Source organism: Schistocerca cancellata, chromosome 8, assembly GCF_023864275.1.
Source record: "Schistocerca cancellata isolate TAMUIC-IGC-003103 chromosome 8, iqSchCanc2.1, whole genome shotgun sequence".
Taxonomy (NCBI): domain Eukaryota; kingdom Metazoa; phylum Arthropoda; class Insecta; order Orthoptera; family Acrididae; genus Schistocerca; species Schistocerca cancellata.
The window spans coordinates 142,380,536-142,403,121 of NC_064633.1; the positions used below are offsets into that span (position 1 = coordinate 142,380,536).

The 22,586-nt window shown below is 45.8% G+C and overlaps 1 protein-coding gene and 1 pseudogene across 1 annotated transcript in view; both read left to right on the forward strand.

Moving 5' to 3' along the window:
* LOC126095428 (uncharacterized) overlaps positions 1-22,586 on the forward strand; it is a 1,192,014-nt gene that overhangs the window by 730,870 nt on the left and 438,558 nt on the right. The window lies entirely within an intron of this gene.
* Positions 11,817-11,934, forward strand: LOC126096130 (5S ribosomal RNA; annotated as a pseudogene).

The following is a 22,586-nucleotide window of genomic DNA, read 5'->3' on the forward strand; positions in this document are numbered from 1 at the left end:
CCCGTCCTCACAGCTTTAATTCTGCCGGTATCTCGTCTCCTACCTTCCAAAATTAACACAAGCTCTTCTGCATACCTTGCAGAACTAGCACTCCTGGAAGAAAGGATATTGCGGAGACTGCTCAGCCACAGCCTGGGGGATGTTTCCAGAATGAAATTTTCACTCTGCAGTGGAGTGTGCTCTGGTATGATCAATCAGCACAGCTTTCAAATCTACCGTAAACCTACAACAACTGACACACATCAAACTTCTAATCACCCACAATCACGGATACAATCAGCACTCAGATTCATGCTTCGCATACTCAGCACAGAAAATTACCAGAAACAACTAGACATCAACAGCAACAAACAATGGGTACAATAGGGATCTAGTCAGCAAATTAAACAAAAAAATTAAAAAACAAATACAGTCAGTGAACACAGTACATAAACACCCACAAACAACAGTACAACAAAACACTACACAAACAGGCACAAACAGTGACAGAACAGTAACGACACAAAGAATACGGGAAAACAAGAAAGAAGATTCAACATGGTATACAATCACTTACAAGCACAAACTCACACATAAAATATTAAACATTTTCAAAAGACAAAGGATAAACATAGCATTCAATCCAAAAGCACATTCCAAAAATAACAAAAAACACAGATATCTACCAAAAAGCAGGAATATACCAACTACAGTCCAACACATGTGATGGAAGGTATATAGGACAAACCAGTAGAACATTTGACACCCGGAACAAAGAACATATCAGAGCATGGAAATATGGAACGAGCCACTCAACTTTTGCTGAACATTTAAGAGAAAATAACCACAAACCTATTACAAGAGAAAATGATATGAAAATACACTCCTGGAAATTGAAATAAGAACACCGTGAATTCATTGTCCCAGGAAGGGGAAACTTTATTGACACATTCCTGGGGTCAGATACATCACATGATCACACTGACAGAACCACAGGCACATAGACACAGGCAACAGAGCATGCACAATGTCGGCACTAGTACAGTGTATATCCACCTTTCGCAGCAATGCAGGCTGCTATTCTCCCATGGAGACGATCGTAGAGATGCTGGATGTAGTCCTGTGGAACGGCTTGCCATGCCATTTCCACGTGGCGCCTCAGTTGGACCAGCGTTCGTGCTGGACGTGCAGACCGCGTGAGACGACGCTTCATCCAGTCCCAAACATGCTCAATGGGGGACAGATCCAGAGATCTTGCTGGCCAGGGTAGTTGACTTACACCTTCTAGAGCACGTTGGGTGGCACAGGATACATGCGGACGTGCATTGTCCTGTTGGAACAGCAAGTTCCCTTGCCGGTCTAGGAATGGTAGAACGATGGGTTCGATGACGGTTTGGATGTACCGTGCACTATTCAGTGTCCCCTCGACGATCACCAGTGGTGTACGGCCAGTGTAGGAGATCGCTCCCCACACCATGATGCCGGGTGTTGGCCCTGTGTGCCTCGGTCATATGCAGTCCTGATTGTGGCGCTCACCTGCACGGCGCCAAACACGCATACGACCATCATTGGCACCAAGGCAGAAGCGACTCTCATCGCTGAAGACGACACGTCTCCATTCGTCCCTCCATTCACGCCTGTCGCGACACCACTGGAGGCGGGCTGCACGATGTTGGGGCGTGAGCGGAAGACGGCCTAACGGTGTGCGGGACCGTAGCCCAGCTTCATGGAGACGGTTGCGAATGGTCCTCGCCGATACCCCAGGAGCAACAGTGTCCCTAATTTGCTGGGAAGTGGCGGTGCGGTCCCCTACGGCACTGCGTAGGATCCTACGGTCTTGGCGTGCATCCGTGCGTCGCTGCGGTCCGGTCCCAGGTCGACGGGCACGTGCACCTTCCACCGACCACTGGCGACAACATCGATGTACTGTGGAGACCTCACGCCCCACGTGTTGAGCAATTCGGCGGTACGTCCACCCGGCCTCCCGCATGCCCACTATACGCCCTCGCTCAAAGTCCGTCAACTGCACATACGGTTCACGTCCACGCTGTCGCGGCATGCTACCAGTGTTAAAGACTGCGATGGAGCTCCGTATGCCACGGCAAACTGGCTGACACTGACGGCGGCGGTGCACAAATGCTGCGCAGCTAGCGCCATTCGACGGCCAACACCGCGGTTGCTGGTGTGTCCGCTGTGCCGTGCGTGTGATCATTGCTTGTACAGCCCTCTCGCAGTGTCCGGAGCAAGTATGGTGGGTCTGACACACCGGTGTCAGTGTGTTCTTTTTTCCATTTCCAGGAGTGTAATTAGAATAAATAATGAAAGACATCTCCTAACATTACAGGAAAATTATCATATAAACAAAACAAAGGCTGAAAAGAAACAACTACTAAATGACCAAATAATTACGACTAACAACTCACTATTTACACTGATTGATCATATAACAGACAGAAACCCCAGCAAATGATTACACATCTGATTCCTCTCATAAGTATATACAGGAAAATATAATAATAAGAAGAATTATTATTATTTTTGAGAATAAATAAATGAATAAAAATAGTAATAAAAATAAAATAAATAATTTTAATTTTATTAAAAAAAAACATCTCGCTCCCTCTCTAATACACACACACACACACACACACACACACACTCACACACACATTCACAAAACAGTTGAATGCAGAAAACTGAGAATGTTGGTAACACTTAGAAAAACAAATGAAACTCTGTATTAAAAAGATGTTTAACGTAAACAGTGAACTGAAAGTGAACTGTAAGACGTCCACCTGATTGCCAGATGAGAAAAAGCAGTTTGCTTGGGTGCAATGAATTAGAAGTTACCTGTAAGTACCTTTCCATTTCATAAAAGAAAACGTTAAGGAACTGTTTTTAAATCCATAACCTAGATGTGAAACCAGAACCTATGTGTAAAAATGGACAAATCGTGTAATATTTCAGGACTCCCTCTAAAGATGCCTTGTGAAAAAGGCGAAACGCGACTGGGTGCATAAATAAAAAATTCGATGTGCAGCATGCAAAAAAGGCATTTTCTTTGAAACAACTGCAATGGATGAATATAATCTGCGTGATTTGCGTTGGGTGAGTTGCTTGAAGACATATACACTGTGTTCAACGTTGATATTGGAGTCATTGTGTTTGACCTTTAACGTAACATTGCACTTCTTAATGAGTAGATTATCACGGCATTTTAAATTTTTGAATTCTCAGAATAATTGTATGAAATACTAAAAATTAAATTTTTATTGCCCCTGGAAGCCGTTACATAGGCAACTGGCAACTGTGACTGTCTGACATTTGTCGTTTAGTAATACAATTTCATACACATTATACACTTGTAAGCAATAGCAGCACATTCTGCATCCATGGACTATAACCAGTGGTTCCCAAGACAATTACTCCTGTGTGCAATCAGACATTTGCTCGTACGGCGGGCTACTCCCTGCCGTCTGTTGCCTGCCCCCCTCCACCACATTATCGCCAACTTTAGCATCTAACCAAACTGTAGAATGAGAGGCTTTTATTGGAACACTTTTGTTTTTAACATGATGAAGGATGAATGATATTTAGTTTCTGTGCGTGTGTGCGCGCGCGCGCGTGTGTGTGTTTGTGGTAAAATTAACGACGAACATCAGAAGTGATACCCACAGCTCCATCTCAGAAAAGAAAGCTAACTACACATAGTGATGGTACCCGTTTGTTACAAAACATGCTTCACCTGCAATACTTCTTTCCATTGGGGTTCTTGCTTGACCTGCACACCGCAACCCCATTTCAAATCAACCAAGTTCAGATGTGTGCACTATACTGAATGTTTGTAAATCACTTGAGTGCTGCACTCCTTACTTCTCAACTGACAGAAATTGGACGACTTCAGGCTGTTAATAGTTTGTACCTAACCACTCTAATAATAATAATAATAATAATAATAATAATAAAATACTGTGTAGAGCAATATAGCAGTCCTTATGTAGTTACTGCTGTGTTGTGCTGCCAATTAATTCATTTACCTGTTTCGAAACGAGTAGAGAAGCATTTTCTGGACTATGCAGGTACTATCTGCAACTTGGAGAAGGCGTTTTCTTGAGATATTTAGCACTGTTAGTATGTCTCACTCTTCTCGTCAGCGATGCACGGTACAAAGCACAAGATATGTATACTATAGTGGCGGACTATCTTACGAACCTGTAACCTCCACTGCATTAATGCTAGTAATTGAGAAAAAAATAATTATTGATAACGTATACAATCAATATTAAAGTCTTACAAAATTGTGATATCAGCAATGACCTTTTGAAAATAACTGTCACAAACATAATCGAATCACTTAGTTTTTACCCCTCAGGGGGTAATTTCCCCCAGGTTGGGAACCACTGATTTAAACGATTCGTCTTAACCTTACAGGGAAAACCAGAAGGTGGGTGACTGTTCATGGATATTTTCTGAGTATGTTGGCGTAAGCGACCCATGGCGTCCGGTGGTTTGTTGAAGGATAACAGTGTAATGATTTATTCTGTTTATTATCCCAGTTACCCTTTTTTCTGCCAAAATAGCTTCACAACACTAAAATAAAGTGTAACACACAATCGCCGGAACGTACAGTACAGGGAATGCAGAATAATATAGTTACCCTCAGGCCCAAAGGAACTGTGACGGGGTTGCCACTGGTGCGGGAACAGTTCAGTATAGCGTCGCTGTGCCGCTCTGTGGTTCATTCAGTCCACCCGTACCCGAGCTGCGAACTGGCCAACTCTGCACCAGTAAACCCATCCACATTCCTCTATATCGCTCTATAGAATTCGAGCCTTATGGTCAAGGGTGAAGTGGGTATTACTGTAGCCGCGCGGGATTAGCCGAGCGGTCTAGGGCGCTGCAAAATGGTTCAAATGGCTCTGAACACTATGCGACTTAACTTCTGTGGTCATCAGTCGCCTAGAACTTAGAACTACTTAAACCTGACTAACCTAAGGACATCACACACATCCATGCCCGAGGCAGGATTCGAACCTGCGACCGTAGCGGTCGCTCTGTTCCAGACTGTAGCGCCTAGAACCGCACGGCCACTAGGGCGCTGCAGTCATAGACTGTGCGGCCGGTCCCGGCGGAGGTTCGAGTCCTCCCTCGGCCATGCGCGCGTGTGTGTTTGTCCTTAGAATAATTTAGTTTACGTAGTGTCTAAGCTTAGGGACTGATGACCTTAGCAGTTAAGTCCCATAATATTTCACACACATTTAGACATTTGGTAGTACTGTTGGCAATAGCGAGATCCATGAGGAAATGGAACAAGTTTTTTTTTCCGAACAAGACACCCTTCACATACGATCGACATTTGTACTATTGTGCAGATATTTTCAGTTCATTACAAACACTAAAATAAAAGGGGTAAGAAATTTAGCGGAATGGAATTAGTCTGTAAATTATGTGTCGGTAGTATATAACGAATAAGAGATAATCAGATATTTACAAAAAGGTAGCAGTATAATAAGTTTATTTACGATATGTGCACTAAGTAATTGAGATAAGAGACAATCAGATATTTACAAAAAGGTAACAGCATAATAAGTTTAGTTACGATATGTGCACTTAATAATTGAGATATTCATAACTTTGTATAGCTGTAGGTTCTTCTGTGGTGCTGAGTTATATGCTGTGGGCGTAATGTTCTTGCTAGAAACAAATAGTATTGACAATGGGAGTAATCGATTAAGTAACAGGCCCAAACACTAACGTCGATATGCAACAAGATTGATGATGATGATGAGGTCCCATACTCCGAGGAGCGTAGGGGACGATGCGATAGACTCGAACTGCTGTAGTGGTGGTGGTGGTGGTTAGTGTTTAACGTCCCGTCGACAACGAGGTCATTAGAGACGGAGCGCAAGCTCGGGTTAAGGAAGGATTGGGAAGGAAATCGGCCGTGCCCTTTCAAAGGAACCATCCCGGCATTTGCCTAAAACGATTTAGGGAAATCACGGAAAACCTAAATCAGGATGGCCGGAGACGGGATTGAACCGTCGTCCTCCCGAATGCGGGTCCAGTGTGCTAACCGCTGCGCCACCTCGCTCGGTCGAACTGCTGTAGGTCCTAGTGGAGGTGGTTTGCTATTGCCTTCCTCCGACCGTAATGGGGATGAATGATGATGATGAAGACGAGGCAGGAAAAATCCCTCACCCCGCCGGGAATCGAACCCGGGCCCCGTTGCGCGTTAAGCGAGAACGCTAGCGCAAGACCACGAGCAGCGGACGCAACAAGATTATAATGTGTTCGAACATAATGAATTACCTCGTAGAGTACGGTCTATTGATACACAGTCAACACGGATTTAGAAAACACAGTTAGCTTTTTATTCACACATAGTGTTGAGTGCTATTGACAAGAGGTTACAAACTGATTCCGTATATCTGGATTTCCAGAACGCTTTTGACACTGTACCTCACAAACGGCTTGTAATCAATTCCGTGTTTGTGGAATATCGTCTCAGTTATGCGTTTGGACTCGTGATTCCCTGTCAGAGAAGTCATAGTAATTGACGGAAACTCATCGAATGAAACTGAAGTGATTTCTAGCGTTCCCCAAGGGGGTGTAATCGGCCCTCTGCTGTTCCATATCTATATAAACGAATTAGAAGACCATCTGAGCAGGTGTCTTAGGTTGTTTGCAGATGCTGTCGTTTATCGTCTAGTAAAGTCATCAGAAGATAAAAGAAATTGCAAAACGATTTAGAAAAGATATCTGTATGCCAAGTAGTAATTAACCCTAAATAATGAAAAGTGTGAGTTTATCCACAGGAGTGCTAAAAGGAACCCGTTAAATTTCTGTTACACGATAAGTCAGTCAAATCTAAAGTCCGCAAATACAACTAAACACTTAGGAATTACGAACAACTTAAATTGGAAAGAACACATAGAAAATATTGTAGTGAAGGCGATTTATTGTCATAACACTTAGGAGATTCAACAGATCTACTAAAGAGACTGCCTACACTACGCTAGTCCGTCCTCTTGGAGTACTGCTGGGCCATGTCGGAGTCTTACCAGATGAGATTAACGGAAGACATCGAGAAAGTTCAAAAAAGTTTCAGGGTTATCGGAGGACATCGCGAAAGCTCAAAAAAGTGCAGCACGTATTGTATTATCGAGAAATAGAAGGGAAGGTGGCGCAGAAATGATACAGGATTTGCGGTGGACATAATTAAAACAAAAGCGCTTCTCGTCGCAGCGGGATATTCTCACGAAATTTCACTCACCAACTTTCTCCTCTGAATGCGAAATATTTTGTTGACGCCGACCTGCAATGGGAGAAATGATCATCAAAATAAAGTAAGGGAAATCAGAGCTCGCACGGAAAGATAAAGGTGTTCGTTTTTTCCGCGCGCTGTTCGAGAGTGGGATAATAGAGAATCATTGTGAAGGTGGTTCGATAAACCTTCTGGCAGGCACTTAAATGTGATTTGCAGACTATCCATGTAGATGTAGATACATTGTAATTCACTCAGACAAGTCACTGACAAGAAGTAATGTGTTGTAGTATCCTGCTGTGTCGATATAATTTCTTCTCTGAAGTCTTTTGTACTAGCGGTGATAAGTCTGTAACTGCACTGAATATGGAAGAAGCTCCGCCTTGCGGTTGCGTAAAGAGACTCGACAGCCAATCAGAGTCGCGGCAGTGACGTCACGTCAGTTCAGAGTTCCCTGGTGGCGTGTCTGCGTGGCGCCACCAATCGCAGAACAGCGAGCGATGGAACAGCCAACTCGCCCGCGGCGCGCTGGCGGAGGTTCAGAAGTGCTGTCTGTCCCCCGCATAGTTCTGTGTTCGTCGCGGACGACGTATACACCGACCATTCCACAGTAGAGAGCCACCGAGGAACGCTTGTACCAAAACACGCGGAAAATATTTCTAAACAACCTCCGAATTCTCTGTGCAGTTACGGTTTTTGAACCCATTGCAATACAACCTTCAGATTCACACTTGCGTGACAGAACTAATGGGACAGCGATATTCACACAAACAGATGGCGGTAGTATCGCGTACACAACCTATGAAAATGGCGGAGATGTCACTTGTACTCGGGTGATTTACATGAAAAGCTTTCCAACGTGATTATGGCCACACGACGTGATTTAACAGACTTTCGGTTGGTTGGGTTGTTTGGGGGAAGAGACCAAACAGCGAGGTCATCGGTCTCATCGGATTAGGGAAGGACGGGGAAGGAAGTCGGCCGTGCCCTGCCAAAGGAACCATCCCGGCATTTGCCGGGAGCGATTTAGGGAAAAACAGACTTTGTGTGTGTGTGTGTGTGTGTGTGTGTGTGTGTGTGTGTGTGGGAGAGAGAGAGAGAGAGAAAGAGAAAGAGAGAGAATTCCTAAGGGACCAAACTGCTTAGGTCATCGGTCCCTAGACTAACACACTATTTAAAACAACTTAAACTAGTTTATGCTAAGAACAACGCACACACCCCCATGCCCGAGGGAGGACTTGAACCTCCGGCGGGAGGGGCGCGCAATCCGTGGCATGGCGCCTCAAACCGCGCGGCCACACGCAGTGGTCGACGGCTTCATGTAATGACCGAGAGCAGCGGCGTTTGCGTAGACTTCTCGGTGCTAACAGACAAGCAACACTGCGTGAACTAACCGTAGGAATCGATGTGCGACGTATGACGAAGGTATTCTTTAGGATAGTGTGGCTAAATTTGGCGTGGATGGGCTATGGCTGCAGACGGCCGACGCGAGTGCCATTGGTAACAGCACGACATCACCTGAGCTCGTGACCATGTCTTTTGGATCCTAGACCACTGGAAAGCCGTGGGCTGGTGAGATGAGTGGCGATCTCAGTTGGTAAGGGCTGATGGTAGAGTTGGAGTGTGGCGCAGCCTTCCGAAGCCACGGAGCCAGGTTATCAACAAAGCACTGTGCAAGCTGGTGGTAGCTCCAAATGGTTTGAGTTGTGTTTACGTGGAATGGACTAATCCTCTGGTACAATTGAACCGATCATTGACTGGAAATGGTTATGTTTGGCTACGTGAAGAGCATTTGCAGTCATTCATGGACTTCATGTTTCCAAACGATGATGGAATTTTTATGGATGACAATGCACCATGTCACCGGGCCACAGTTGCTGACGTTTGGTTTGAAGAACGTCCTGGACAATTCGAGCGAAGTATCTGGCCACCCAGATCGCCCGACATGAATCTCATCTAGCATTTATGGGATATAACAGAAAGGTCAGTTCGTTCGCAAAATTCTGCTCCGGCAGCACTTTCGCAATTATGGCCGGCTGTAGAAACATTATGGCTCAATATTTCTTGAAGGGTCTCCCATGACTTTTTTTAGTCCTTACCACGTCAAGATGCTACTCTACACCAGGCAGAAGGAGAACATGACATTAGGAGTTCAGTCATGACTTTTGTCAGCTCAGTGTATAACGCAGGGCTCTACACAAAGTTGCGTTGCTGTTTTGCAGTAAACATACGAATTTATTTGAGTGAGAGAAAGAAACGTCTATAGCTGTATGGATAAGTGTAATGACCGTACCTCAATTTAAACCAACTGCAACAGTTTCTTTTGACGCGGAAACATGAGAAATAAATACTCTTGACTGATACCGAGGGAACACTCGAAGTTCCGGTTTACTTACTGGAGCCACTAACTACACTCATGCTCATAAATTAAGGATAATTGCAGAATGTGGTGCCATACAACGTGGCACCACACAAAACTGGCGCTAATAGCATAGGCACATATAGAACACACACGACACAGATCTGTAAGTCCACGGAATTTGTGATAATTTGAGAAAACCGTCCAGAAACACATGTGCTACAAAACTCCACTGTTTCCTGCGCATGTATCCCGACATCAATGTGGAATCTGATCACCATGCACACGTACACAGGCCGCACAACGGGTTGGCATACTCTGGATCAGGTGGTCGAGCAGCTGCTGGGGTATAGCATCCCATTCTCGCACCAGTGCCTGTCGGAGCTCCTGAAGTGTTCTAGGGGTTTGAAGACGTGCAGCGATACGTCGACCGAGAGCATCCCAGACGTGCTCGATGGGTTTTAGGTCTGGAGAACAGGCAGGCCACTCGATTCACCTGATATCTTCTGTTTCAAGATACTCCTTCAAGATGGCAGCTCGGTGGGGCCGTGCGTTATCATCCATAAAGAGGATGGTGGGGCCCACTGCACGCGCCTGAAAAGGCGGCCACACTGGCGCAAAATGACGTCCCGATACACGTGACCTGTTACAGTTCCTCTGTCAAAGACATGCAGGGGTGTACGTGCATTAATCCTAATCCCATCCCACACCATCAATCCAAGACCTTCATACAGGTCCCTTTCAAGGACATTAAGGGGTTGATATATGGTTCCTGGTTCAAGCCAGATGAAAACCTGGCGAGAATCACTGTTCAGACTATACCTGTACTCGCCTGTGAACATAACCTGGGACCATTCTTCTAATGACCATGTACTGTGTTCTTGACACTAGGTTTTACGGACTCTCCTGTGACCAGGGCTCAGTGGAATGAACCTTGCAGGTCTCCGGGCGGATAAACCGTCTCTGTTCAGTCGTCTCTAGACTGTGTGTCTGGAGACAACTGTTCCAGTGACTGCGGTAAGGTCCCGAGCAAGGCTACCTGCAGTACTCCGTGGCCGTCTGCGGGCACTGATGGTGACATGTCGGTCTTCATGTGGTGTTGTTCACTGTGGACATCCCGTAATGTAGCGCCTGGACACGTTTCCTGTCTGCTGGAATCGTTGCCACAATCTTTGAGATCACACTTTGTGGCACACAGAGGGCCCGTGCTACGACCTGCTGTGTTTGACCAGTCTCCAGTCGCCCTAGTATTCTACCCCTCATGACGTCATCAATATGTGTTCTGTGAGCCATTTTCAACACGCAGTCACCATTAGCACGTCTGAAAACGTCTCCACACTTACTCGCTGCCCCGTACTCTGCCATGCACCAACACACCTCTGCGTATGTGGACTGCTGTCAGCGCCACGTGCGACGACCGCAGGTCAAATGCACCGCATGGTCAAACCCCGAGGTAATTTAAACCCACCAGCCGCCCACCAGAGCGTTGTTTCACCATGTATCAGCATTCTCCTTAATTTATGAGCAAGAGTGTAGCTGCACGTCAGACAAATGACAGCCACCTCTGCTTGCTCCGATTTGTCGTCGCCTTATACGGTAATACTGTAGATACTGAAGAGGCCTCAATTGCCGGTTTCCGGATGCGCTGACCAGCTATAGCTGAAACTCTGCCGTAACTAGCGGTGTTTCTTTCTCCCGCCTCAGATGATTGTGGAGTGTCCTTATAGCCGCAAACGGGGGCAGAAAAGACTCGGGGCTTAGTTCCCGGTTTGCGGACAAGAATTGTCTCGCTGGGCATCAATTCAGAGTCAGTCCCACTTTCAGGAATGATCATTACCAAACTAGGCAAGGTGATAGTGGTGGTCCAACCCCGCATCTGTTGCACTCTGTCACGAGCTTATGCGCATCGTGTGAACGAGAACTGCTTGTAACAAATACCGAAATAAGGAACCACGAGATTGAAAAATCACTGTATTGGTCCGACTTGGGAAAGTCGACTGGACCTGACGTGCAGGCTACGCGCGAGTGTACATTGAGTATGCAAAAGAACTTGCTCCTCTTCCGACAATTGGCTGGAGTAATGAAGCGTTCCTAGTGATTGGAAAAAAAAATCAGTTTCAAGAAAGACCGTCGAACAGACGCAAACGACTATAGACCTAGTATATCGCTGGTGTCAGTCTGTTTTACAATTACATGGGATGGGTCAAATAAAACCGCAACGGCCTTGCCGCAGTGGACACACCGGTTCCCGTGAGATCACCGAAGTTAAGCGCTGTCGGGCGTGGTCGGCACTTGGATGGGTGTCCATCCAGGCCGCCATGCGCTGTTGCCGTTTTTCGGGGTGCACTCAGCCTCGTGATGCCAATTGAGGAGCTACTCGACCGAATAGTAGCGGCTTCGGTCAAGTATACCATCATAACGACCGGGAGAGCGGTCTGCTGACCCCACGCCTCTCCTATCCGCATCCTCCTCTGAGGATGACACGGCGGTCGGATGGTCCCGGTAGGCCACTCGTGGCCTGAAGACGGAGTGGGTCAAATAGAACCGGCCCAGGAACTATTTACAAGACAGACAAAGAATCGGCCCTTGTTAATAAACAGGAGTACTACCCATCACATAAAATGCTGGAAATCGTGTTTTCGATACACCAGTGGTCAGTGTCACATTTCTGTGCATGCTCATCTCCTACATGCTCTGCCCCAAACAGTTCGCTGTCTCATTACGTTCGTGAAAGGAGCAGACGTGTTTAGTGACCAGCCTAATGAAACACAAACTGGTGTACACTATAAACTATCGCGTTTGTTTTGCCGACAGTTACGCGGCAACGTGTGCATAACTGTTTTCAGAAGAGTGTAAGAATGGAAGTTTTTTGACAAAACCTCCAAGCAGGTATGTAATGCAAAACGTAGTGGCAAAATGGTACGAAACGGGCTCTGTAGCAAATAAAAACAGTGACTATTGGAAAAGAATCCGAACAACAGAAAACATTGTTCGAGTGACGGATAGCCTGGAAGAAGTGCAAGTGGGAATTAAAGGATCATCGTGCAGACAACTTATCAAAAAGGACATGCATATGGATCCTTACAAATTTGCTGTTGTGTATGAGTTACAGTATCTACTACATCAGGGCTTAACAACTGGCCGGTTTTGAGCGCGAGTACTCGCGTCTGCTCAGGCACGTGCTCGCGAGCAGCTTGCGTCGCAGAGTAGGGAGGGAGATTGCACTGTAGTTCCTTCTCTAGATTGTCGCACAGATGACAAAATGGTAGATATCGAAATAGACGACAGAGGGATAGAGAAACAATTAAAATCGCTCAAAAGAGGAAAGGCCTCTGGACCTGATGGGATACCAGTTCAATTTTACACAGAGTACGCGAAGGAACTTGCCCCCCTTCTTGCAGCGGTGTACCGTAGGTCTCTAGAAGAGCGTAGCGTTCCAAAGGATTGGAAAAGGGCACAGGTCATCCCCATTTTCAAGAAGGGACGTCGAACAGATGTGCAGAACTATAGACCTATATCTCTAACGTCGATCAGTTGTAGAATTTTGGAACACGTATTGTGTTCGAGTATAATGACTTTTCTGGAGACTAGAAATCTACTCTGTAGGAATCAGCATGGGTTTCGAAAAAGACGGTCATGTGAAACCCAGCTCGCGCTATTAGTCCACGAGACTCAGAGGGCCATAGACACGGGTTCACAGGTAGATGCCGTGTTTCTTGACTTCCGCAAGGCGTTCGATACAGTTCCCCACAGTCGTTTATTGAACAAAGTAAGAGCATATGGACTATCAGACCAATTGTGTGATTGGATTGAGGAGTTCCTAGATAACAGGACGCAGCATGTTATTCTCAATGGAGAGAAGTCTTCCGAAGTAAGAGTAATTTCAGGTGTGCCGCAGGGGAGTGTCATAGGACCGTTGCTATTCACAATATACATAAATGATCTGGTGGATGACATCGGAAGTTCACTGAGGCTTTTTGCAGATGATGCTGTGGTGTATCGAGAGGTTGTAACAATGGAAAATTGTACTGAAATGCAGGAGGACCTGCAGCGAATTGACGCATGGTGCAGGGAATGGCAACTGAATCTCAATGTAGACAAGTGTAATGTGCTGCGAATACACAGAAAGATAGATCCTTTATCATTTAGCTACAAAATAGCAGGTCAGCAACTGGAAGCAGTTAATACCATAAATTATCTGGGAGTACGCATTAGGAGTGATTTAAAATGGAATGATCATATAATGTTGATTGTCGGTAAAGCAGATGCCAGACTGAGATTCATTGGAAGAATCCTAAGGAAATGCAATCCGAAAACAAAGGAAGTAGGTTACAGTACGCTTGTTCGCCCACTGCTTGAATACTGCTCATCAGTGTGGGATCCGTACCAGATGGGGTTGATACAAGACATAGAGAAGATCCAACGGAGAGCAGCGCGCTTCGTTACAGGATCATTTAGTAATCGCGAAAGCGTTACGGAGATGATAGATAAACTCCAGTGGAAGACTCTGCAGGAGAGACGCTCAGTAGCTCGGTACGGGCTTTTGTCAAAGTTTCGAGAACATACCTTCACCGAAGAGTCAAGCAGTATATTGCTCCCTCCTACGTATATCTCGCGAAGAGACCATGAGGATAAAATCAGAGAGATTAGAGCCCACACAGAGGCATACCGACAATCGTTCTTTCCACGAACAATACGAGACTGGAATAGAAGGAAGATCCGATAGAGGTACTGAAGGTACCCTCCGCCACACACCGTCAGGTGGCTTGCGGAGTATGGATGTAGATGTAGATGTAGATGTAGGGGTGGGAGGAGAAATGCGCGCGCTCGTTTGAATAGGGCCGCAGCGTGCCTATTGAATTCGCGCCGACTATGTAACGTTTAAAGTACTACGATCAGCTCTTAACAGTCACTTCGCGGGTTAAGAATCATGTGAAGTCGCCGTTGTGTAACCCCAACCATGCTTTCGCAGTTCAACCCCCATTGGGAGGAATTGTATCTGTTTACTGAAAAAGATGGTGTTGCAAAATGTTTAGTATGTCACAAAACGCTGAATTCTTTTACGAAATTTAATTTGTAGCGACATTATATGTCGTACCACGTGAAAGACTACGGAAGTGGAAAATGTGATGGACCAGATCGTGCACAGGAAGTTATTAAACTTAAAAGGAAGCTATCCGAAGAAGATCTGGACGACAAAGAAAAATCAACTGAGGCAGCTCTCAGAGTGGGTTACGAAATTGCTTTGCTTTTAGCAAAATCCCTGCGCCCCTTAACTGATGGCGATTTAATAAAAGAATGTTTGGTAGTTTCAGCGGAACATTTGTGTCCATCTCAACTTGAACAGTTTCAGATTGTGCCATTATCTAACATGACCATTATGCGTCGCATACAGGATATGGCAGACGACGTCCAGAGCCAGCTTTCAAATATCTGTAAAGATTTTATGGCGTATTCTCTAGCTCTTGACGAAACTGTTGATATCACTGGAACAGCGCAGCTTGCCATATTTATTAGAGGTGTTAAAAGAGATCTTCAGGTGAGGGAGGAGCTCCTCGATGTAGTAGCCATAAAGAACACTACAACCGGAGGTGATATTTTAAGTAGTGTTGAAAATATAGGATTGTCGTGGAATTCTTTAGTTTCAGTGTCTACAGATGGTAGAGGTATACACTGAGCTAATAAAATTATGTGGCACGTGTACATTCTCCTTTATTTGTTTCATTTGTCGCAGTAATAATTCGTGAGTGATATCCCTGCAGGTGGCCGCAGATTTACATTGACTGGCGGCAGCTGTTGTGTGCCCCACGTGACTCTCCCCACTCTCCGCTCTGGTCCGGTAGTGGGGGTAGCGTGCTCGCGCTGCTCCGTGCTCGCGCCTTACTGCTCACAACTTGCTCCGCGAGCACGTATGTTGTGAAGCCCTGTACTACATCTACATCTACATGACTGCTCTGCAATTCACATTTAAGTGCTTGGCAGAGGGTTCATCGAACCACAACCATACTATCTCTCTACCATTCCACTCCCGATCAGCGCGCGGGAAAAACGAACACCTAAACCTTTCTGTTCGCACTCTGATTTCTCTTATTTTATTTTGATGATCATTCCTACCTATGTAGGTTGGGCTCAACAAAATATTTTCGCATTCGGAAGAGAAAGTTGGTGACTGAAATTTCGTAAATAGATCTCACCGCGACGAAAAACGTCTTTGCTTTAATGACTTCCATCCCAATTCGCGTATCATATCTGCCACACTCTCTCCCCTATTACGTGATAATACAACACGAAACCAACATTCGCGTGTTGAGTTTTACCAGTGTTTTGTGAATGAAACGGAATCAGGACTTGTGAATCCTTAGTTTTTTCTTTCCTCTGAGTCTTGGTTCAGCTTTTCGGGGTGTGTGAACCCACAGAACATGCGCTATTATGCGTTAGAGAATCTCCGCGCGGAGTGGCCGCGTTGTTAGAGGCGCCATGTTATGGATTGCGCGGCCTCTGCCGCCGGAGCTTCGAGTCCTCCCTCGGGCATGTGTGTGTGTGTGTGTGTGTGTGTGTGTGTGTGTGTGTGTGTGTGTGTGTGTGTGTCGTTCTAGCATAAGTTACTTTAAGTTAGTCTATGTAGTGTGTAAGTCTAGGGACCGATGACCTCAGCAGTTTGATCCCTTAGGAATTCATACAAATCTGAACTTTTTGCACACTAGAAAATCCCCATCACTACTCTGAAGAGCCGTTGCATAATCGCCTGACCCTGTGATTTTTACCTGTGGGGCAAACTGAAGGGTCGGAAGAGTTCAAGTAATCCTCACGGGCGGAGGTTCGAGTCCTCCCTCGAGCGTGGGTGTGTGTGTTTGCCCTTAGGATAATTTAGGTTAAGTAGTGTGTAAGCTTAGGGACTGATGACCGTAGCGGTTAAGTCCCATAAAATTTCACACACATTTGAACATTTGAATCGGTGGTGTCCACCCAGACACCACACTTGCTATGTGGTAGCCTTTAAATCGGCCGCGGTCCGTTAGTATACGTCGGACCCGCGTGTCGCCACTATCAGTGATTGCAGACCGAGCGCCGCCACACGGCAGGTCTAGAGACACTTCCTAGCACTCGCCCCAGTTGTACAGCCGACTTTGCTAGCGATCGTTCACTGACAAATTACGCTCTCATTTGCCGAGACGATAGTTAGCATAGCCTTCAGCTACGTCATTTGCTACGACCTAGCAAGGCGCCATTACCAGTTACTATTGATGCTGTAAAACATGTACCGCCAAGAGCGATGTTCACCAATTATGGATTAAAGTTAAGTATTCCAGAAGATACGTACGTTTTTTGCTAGTCTCAATTCCTTGTCCTGTTCCAGACCTCACGTCAGCCTGCGTGAGCTTAAACGCGTGCCTTTCGGCTTCCTCATAGTGGGTTGGCTGTCTTGCCAATCCACAACAGAATCCTCATGGACTGGAAAGTCTACAGCAGAACACTGCAAACTCTAATGCTGCTATACCTCAAACAGATCTGCTACGTTTGTCATACAGTTCGATGAATCGCGCACAGCGCTGCATCAGCGTCAACGATGGCTCTTTCCTGCATCTTCTGTGGGTTCATTAACAGAAGGTAATCCCGCGTCAGTCTTCTTATAAATGTTTTGCTGGCCATTTTGATTTTACGTTCCTTGTGGAGCTTGTTTTACGCTCTCATACCTTTCTACCCTCCAAGTATCTGCTATGGACGGATCAACATCGATTCCACAAACAAAGACCGTGTGAAATCCAGCTCGCTGTCTTTGTGTACCAGACCCAGTAGACACCAGCTCCCAGGCTGATGTTACATTTGACTAATGGAAGTCGGTCGATACAGCTTTGCACTGTCTCCTGATGAACAGAATAAGAGTATACGACGGTCGTTCAAGAAGTAATGCCCTAATTTTTTTAAAAAGCCATTAATATACACACATCAAAAAAGTTTTGCATCACCCCAGTCCCAGTTCCCTGAACTCCTGAAGATAGACATTGACTGTGGATATTGTATAGCAGACATAGTCCCTTTGACTGTTCGGAGATGTCACTAAACCCGCCCAAAGATGTAAACAACCATGCATGAGCAGCGTCTATTAGACGGAGGGGGTCCGACAGCCGATCAGTTCCAGTCATTCCACCAGGAAGGAGGTACACGGCTCATGTTGTCTGTAGTTCAACTATGCCTAGACGGTCAATACCTCGGTTCGATCGTGTCCGCATTGTTACTTTGTGCCAGGAAGGGCTCTCAACAAAGGAAGAGTCCAGGCGTCTCGGAGTGAACCAAAGCGATGTTGTTCGGACATTGAGGAGATACAGAGAGACAGTAACTGTCGATGACATGCCTCGCTCAGGCCGCCCAAGTGCTACTACTGCAGTGGATTACCGCTTCCTATGGATTATGGCTCGGAGGAACTCTGACAGCAACGCCACCGTGTTGAATAATGCTTTTCGTGCAGCCACAGGACGTCGTGTTATGACTCACACTGTTAGCAATAGGGTGCATGATGCGCAACTTCACTCCCGACGTCCATGACGAGGTCCATCTTTGCAACCACGACACTATGCAGCGCGGTACAGATGGACCCAACAACATGCCGAATGGTCCGCTCAGGATTGGCATCACGTTCTCTTCACCGATGAGTATCGCTTATGCCTTCAACCAGACAATCGTCATAGACGTGTTTGGAGGCAACCCGGTCAGGCTGATGGCCTTATACAAACGGTCCAGCGAGTGCAGCAAGGTGGAGGTTCCCTGCTGTTTTGCATTATGTGGGGCCGACATACGCCGCTGACCGTAACGGCTGTACGATACGTGAATGCCATCCTCCGACCGATAGTGCAACCATATCGGCAGTATATTGGCGAGGCATTCGTCTTCATGGACAACAGTTCACGCTCCCATCGTGCACATCTTGTGAACGACTTCTTTCAGGATAACGACGTCGCTCGACTAGAGTGGCCAATATATTTCCAAACATGAACCCTATCGAACATGCATGGGATAGATTGAAAAGGGCTGTTTATGGACGACAACACCCACCAACCACTCTGAGGAATCTATGCCGAATCGCCGTTGAGGAGTGGGACAGTCTCGACCAACAGTGCCTTGATGAACTTGTGGGTAGTATGCCACGACGAATAAAGGCATGCATCAATGCAAGAGGACGTGCTACTGGGTATTAGAGGTACCGGTGTGTACAGCAATGTGGACCACCACCGCTGAAGGTCTCGCTGTATGGTGGTACAACATGCAGTGTGTGGTTTTCATGAGGAATAAAAAGGGCGGAAATGATGTTTATGTTGATCTCTATTCCATTTTTCTGTACAGGTCGCGGAACTCTCGGAACGGAGGTGATGCAAAACTTTTTTTTTTTTTGTGTGTGTGTGTGTGTGTGTGTGTGTGTGTATAGACAAACGTCCTTGTTGGTGCTTTACATTTGATGTTTGAGCCGGTGAAGTTTCGAACGGTTATGGCAGATGGCAGAGCCGTAGCACAGCGTCAAAATAGTGTCTAAATACGACTCGTGCTGTTATTGAATTCTTGTGTGCAGAAAAAGAAACTGTGGGGAAAATCCATAAACGTTTGTTTGCAGTGTATGGCGATGCTGCAGTTGACAGGAGTACAGGTGGGCGATGGGCAAAGAAAGTTACAGCCTCAGGAAATGCAGAAACAGAGCTCCATGATCAGCCATGCTCAGGACGTCCAGTCACAGCCACTGCTCCAGACATGGTGAACCGTGCTATTATACGTGGCGATCGGCGTATCACATCTCGACAGTTGGCTATACAGTTGTTTGTCAGCATTGGAAGTGCATCTGCCATGATCGAGACTCTCGGATATTCATAGAGGTGCTCACGATGGGTTCCACGAATGCTCACAGCGGACCATGAGATTCAGAGAAAGGCCATTTCATCTGAATTGTTGGAGCGTTTTGAGACCGACGGAGAGGCCTTTCTGTCACGGATCGTTACGGGGGCCGAAATCTGAGTGCCCTCTTTGCGCCGGTAACAAAAAGGCAGTCCATGGAGTGGCATCATCTTCATTCATCACAAAAGAAGACATTCGAGACAACACCTTCTGCCGGAAAAGTGATGGTGACAGTCTTCTGGGATTGTGACGGCGTTATTCTCGTGGATGTGATGCCAAGAGAGTCAACCATCATTTCAGAGGCATACGTGAAGACTCTGAATAAACTCAAGATCCGTTTCCGACGTGTTCGATCGGGCAAGAATCCAGCAGAAATCTTGCTCCAACGCGATAATGCACGACTACACAGAAGTCTGAGAGCCCAGGAACACATCACCAAGTTGGGTTGGACGTGGCATTACTTATTGAACGACCTTCGTACATATTATCAGACCAGCTGTGTGACTGAAGAGTTTCTAAAGAAGAGAACAAAGCATGACGTTCTTAACGGCGGGAAGTCGCCAAACTAAAACGTAACTTTGGACGCACCCAAGGAAGTGTTGCATGACCATTACTTTTCACAGTACACAGGGTGTCCCAGAAAGGCTGCGACAAACCTCGATGGGTTGGAGAGGGTGTCTTGAGGAAAAAACCGAGGATAGGAACCCGTGTCTCGAAACGTCAGCAATGACGCTTCAGAGCGCCGAAATCACAGGCGCTGGCGCCTGGCAGTAGGCCACTACTTCGGAAGCAAACGTGACGTTGTACGCTGACAAACCGTAGGCGGAACGTCTCGCAATGTTGTTTGTTATTCAGTGATGGCGACTGATTGCCACGATCGACTGTGGAGAAGATGCAGCTGGTTGCTGCGTAGACAGGCCTTGTTTCCTATGAATTCTCCTATGAATGCGATGCTCTGTTGCCGCGGTGGATAACAGTCTCGGAGTCTGCAGTTTATTTTTTTTCTGTGTACTGAAAAACATTTGAGATTTTAGAGAGCTTCAGGAGGAATATAAACTGCAGGTAGAAACCCACGTCCGAAACCATGATTCGCAACAGAGCATCGCATTTATAGAAGACAAGGCATGTTTACGCAGCAGCTAGCTCCATCTTCTCCACTGGCGAAGGTGGCAATTAGTTGCGATTACTGAGTAACAAACAATATTGCGAGACGTTCCGCATATGGCCCATCAGCGTACAAAGCTACATTTGCTGCCGAAGGGATGGCCCAATGGCAGGAGCCGTTGCCTGTAACTTCGACGCCCGGAAGCGTCGTTAGGTGGCGTCCGCGGACACAGGCACCTATTCGCGAATCGTTCGTCAAGACACCCTCCAACCCTCTACAACACCTCGCAGTTTATCGCAACATTTCTGGGACACCCTGTGTATAAACTACTTAACGGATAACATCTACATCTGCATCGATACTCAGCAAATCACATTTAAGTGCCTGGCTGAGGGTTCATCGAACCACCTTCACAATTCTCTGTTATTCCAATCTCGTATGTCGCAACTAAAAACGCCATTCTTTCAATGATGTCCAGCCCAAATCCTGTATTATTTCTGTTGCAGTCTCTCCCATATTTCGCGATAATACAAAACGTGCTGCCCTTCTTTGAACTTTTTCGATGTACTCCGTCAGTCCTGTCTGGTAAGGATCCCACAACGCGCAGCAGTATTCTAAAAGAGGACGGACAAGCGTAGTGTAGGCAGTCTCCTTAGTAGATCTGTTACATTTTCTGTCCTGCCAATAAAACGCAGTCTTTGGTTAACCTTCCTCACAACATTTTCTGTGTGTTCCTTCCAATTTAAGTTGTTCGTAATTCTGAAGTTTCGTAAGGCTTTTCGCGACTTATGCTGTTGTAGTATGTAGAGAAGTCGCAACAGCAGAAAACTGTAGTGAAACACATCAACACCTACAGAGGACTGAGGTTTGATGTAAGGGTTGGCATTATTGCTGGTCTGTCTGGATCTCTTACCAGATAGTACTGATGGGGAAATTGAGAAGATCCAAAGAAAAGCTGCACATTTCGTCTCATGTTCGTTTAGTAAACCTGAAAGCGTCACTGAGTGTTCACCCAACTCCGATGGTAGACCCGAGAAGAGATGCGATGTACACCACGGAAAGGCTTACTATTGAAATTTCGGCAGATTATATCTGGGGAAGAGTATTACTTTCTCCCAAACATGTCTCGCGAAATGACCACATCGAGAAAATCCAAAATATTAGAACTAATGCGGAGGTTTACCGACAACAGTTCTTCCCCGCGTTATTCGCGAGTGGAACAGGAAAGGGATGAAAAGACAATGTTGCCAGAACTAGCCTCCACCACGTAATGTCAGGTGGCTTGCTGAATGTAAACGTAGTTGCGCGCGCACGCGTTCAATTTGAATTTGACAACTGGAACGCCTTCGGTGAATCGATGTATTGTTTGATTAGAGTTCAAGTAATTGATCCTCAACTGTATTCTTATCACAAAAGTTTTGGTGTATTATTTGTGGCACTACAACAATGTAGCTTGTAATATTCGATCGCAATCAGTATGCAACAAAGTTAAAGCACCAAACAAAGTTAGTGCATTTGAGGCATACACATTCGCTACTCTAGTAATAGTTAATTATCGATGGGAATAAATAATTACAAACAAAATTTGTTTTACGCATCTTTCTGTCTTGTTTCCTGCATGTTTAAAGTCTGATTCGTTATGTAATGATTGAAACACTTTTCTTTGTCTTTTTCATCACTTATTAACATCAGATCAGCTGTTCACCGCACAACTTCTACATACAAGGGAGAGTAATGACAACGTCTTCAGCCGATTGTCGTAGTTTGTTTCAAGCAGTAATTTAATCACAGACTGACTGGCTTAGTAGCCTTATAATGTCAAAGCTAGCCACAGACAAACGCAATTGGTGCATAACGCCCATGTTTATAATCTTGCATTTCCGGAGACAATGTTCTCGGAAAAGAAACATTTAAATATCATAATTAGCAAATTAATTTTGATAAAAGTATACTTTTTTTGGATATCGGAATTAACGTTACAAGAATATAGTCTTGGTTAT